Source organism: Eptatretus burgeri, chromosome 9, assembly GCF_056783735.1.
Source record: "Eptatretus burgeri isolate ZD-2024b chromosome 9, Ebu_testis_v1, whole genome shotgun sequence".
Classification (NCBI taxonomy): domain Eukaryota; kingdom Metazoa; phylum Chordata; class Myxini; order Myxiniformes; family Myxinidae; genus Eptatretus; species Eptatretus burgeri.
In genome coordinates, this window is record NC_140969.1 from 9524584 (window position 1) to 9528101 (window position 3518).

Here is a 3518-nt window from a genome sequence, read left to right on the forward strand (position 1 = left end):
AATGTTCCATCTAGAAAACGCGAAGTTGTTTCACCTTAGTATTATCACTCCAATACCATTATTCCTTATAAATTGCCAGTATCACCATCTGGCTTTTTAAAAATCATCCAGAGATATAAGTGGCTTTCCTTCCAGAACACCCAAATTCCACGTGTAGCGTAGTTTGATTGAGTTTAGCATTTTGACATCTTCTTTTGAGAGGTATGATGCTGAGTGGTTTTTGAAATTAAGTCTTCGAATTTAAACATATATTCTGTTTTAAAGTTAGAGGTATATTCTTTGAAATATACCAACTCATCTCCTCAATTACAAATTTATTACAGTCACCAAAAGCATTACCAACACCAAAAAGCAATCTATTTTCATTATCATTCCTTTGTGGTTGAAATCTAATTTTAAAGACCATACAGAACTTTATCATAATCACAAAATCCAAATATACTTCTTTAAGAAGAACTGCCACAGTAAAACTATTTTCTGCTTTTTGTATCATCATTATACATTCCTTTCCTTTGAGGATATCCAGGGTCTGTGTTTGTTCCCGTTGACATAGCTAGAATAAAACCTTCGACAGACCCCTTTCCCATTCACCATCACTGAATCTATAGAGGTGCATAAATTTCATCATTTCAGATACAGCAGAGACATAATCAACCGCTTGACTATGGCTTCTTGTGTTCCATTATACAATCGCACACTATCAAACATTTTCCAGAAGAAATCATTTACAAGTGTAGCGATTGTATTATTCCCAGCCTTAGTGAATTTAAATTTACCTATAACAAGAAACTTTCGGAGAGATTCAAATAGGTTTGTTGATTATTTATTTCTAAACTTTTTGTACCATTTGTATTCCAGTCTGTTCCAGTTATTGCATTTACCTTGAAGTAAATGTTCTTTTTTAGTGGAGTTTGGGATAATGTGTGTGTCGTCCAAATCATAGTATACTATAAATTTGCTTTATACTTGTATTTATTTAGGGAAAAAGATGGTAGAAACTTTTGAAACCCTAGTCCAAATGTTTGAATTATTTTTCTGCTAGTTCTTGGAGGACAACTGAAGTTTCACCTTTTCTTAGTTTAACATTGCTTCTGTTATAGGATTCTTTCTGAACATGCTATACTCTTTGCAGCACCTGCTACCATTTCCCACAGTGAAGCAGTTGAACCAATTAGGTCTTTATGTTTAAGAATAGTTGAATATTACCCATGAGAGTATCAATTGTCCCATCTCCTATAAATTGATGTCCAACACCCCTTTGTCTCTTAGGTTTATAGTATCCTATACCAAGGTACATGCCTTCACCCTTGTAGTACGGGAAAGGAACATCCCATCCCCTGTAATTATTTTATGTTTTCCCAACTGGTGCTTCCTCACAATATGTATAGTATTTATTTATTGAAAAAACTTCACGTAGGTGAATTCTGATAGATATAACTTCTCCATTAAAAGAAATCACTTGATTATCTTGGTCGATTATCCTAAAATTTACTCTGTGTGCTTGTGGTTTTTTCCTGACACAGGTAGATAAACCAAATTTTTAGGCTCCATATTTTGAATTTATAACCAATTGGGGTTGAGTATGCGCTGAATGAAAATATTGTATTTGTTTTTAATCCATCATTATAAGCACCATCAATCAAATCACAGTGAATTAACACCGAATTTATTCCTAGGGATATTTGAATGACATTATCACTGTAAAAACGTCCCATTAGTTTCAATCTTTTTTGAGGAAGAAACCTAATAACTCTCTAAATGAATTATCAATTGTGAAATCAACCTTGTAGTTATTTTTAACTTTAATCGTTGATTTTTAGTATCGACACTGAATGTTTATAACAATATTTTTGGTTTCATCACCCTGTTCTCGCAAAAATAGAGCAATTTCGGAAGATATTTGAGAAATCTCGTATGCTCCGAATTGAGACTGTTATCGTTTTGTATCCACTTCCCGGATTATAACTAAACTTGTCATTTTTCTCGGTTATATTAAATAAGGTAGTATAAGTCTCCTTTGACAATAAAGATGCCTCATATTCTTTTGTTGTGTCAAGTTGTAGTGGGTATGGGAATGAAGATCCTTGGTCGCTTGTTGTGAAATTAAAACTCAGGATTGTGCTTCTCATCTTATTTAATATGAGATAAAAATGTCTTTATATTGAGATTTGTCCATTATTTTCATGTTCATCAACTGGTCTAAAATGGCTGAGTGCTTCATTAAAACAATTGTTATTTCCAACCTTCTTACTGCCGAATATTAATAACAGTCTATTAACTAATTAGATGGGTCATTTGGAAGAAAACTAATACCTGAACCAAGGATACTTAAAGCCTGAATAATGTGCTACTCCTTCTCATTCTTCCTACTTTTACCAGAAAGAATAACCTTATAATTTAGAGTGTTCAGCAAATCAATATATGCTCTATCATCATTATTTTCCATATCCAATGGTTTATCAATATACTTTGATTCATCCCTCACAGTTGAACCTTGCCTTCCATCTTTTGTGAGAAGAAACATTAATCTCGGAGTTAGTTTAACAGGGGGTTGAGCAGAACTTAAGAACCTTAATTCATCATTAAATATCAATACCTTTTCTTGAACAAGATGAAATATTGCTGGTTGTTCTGTTGGAATGAGTCCTGCTTTTGGTTTTAGAATCCTGCTGAATATTCATTGTTTTGAAGACAGCATTCACAATATAATCAGGGAGTTGATTAATCTCTTCCAGTTGTTGAAATAAACCTTCCTGTCATGTTCTAATTCTCCAATATGCTCTAATTCTTCCTCCGTCATTTGACACGAAATCTTTTAACATTTGAAGCTTTCTAGGAGTATATTCTACTGTGGGAACCTAATAGAGCATCTTTCATTTTTCTTGGGAAGTTTTTAAAAGTGGTTTAAAAAATTTCTCTTGTTTTTTTTCAAATGCTTCTTCGCCCGTTAGTTTCTGTCTGCGTTTCTTCTTTATGTCTTCCTGTTGTTTTACAACTTCTGAAACCAACTCTTGATGTTCCTTAAATCTTCTTGCTCTTTCTTTTGTATCCATTTATTTATTGTAAAATGTCATTTAATGAATTGTAAAGATCACCAGTGAAATATTCCTTTTATTCATCATTCAAAACTAGATGTGTTCAAATAAATCCTTTTCTTTTAAATATTTCATCAAGTTACTTTATTAACATTAATGCGAGTTGTAATTTCTTCTTCACTAATCCTTGCATCTCTGCTTTTCATACGTTTGTGTTGAGTTTCTTCATCAACATCAAAACCGAATAGTAAAATCTTCACTCCGCTCAGATATTTAATAATTTGTCTCGTTCCTTCTGGATTAGTTTCTAATATCCCAACACCACCAGATTTTAGTTTCTTTAACTCACTCTTACAATGTGAATATTTTGTTGTACCAAGAGAAACCTCCTCAAATATTTGCTTCTTCATTCCTCAATCGCATATGTTCCTCCACTGAAATATGGTGATAATCTTCACCTTTTACTTCTCAGGTCTTATTGCT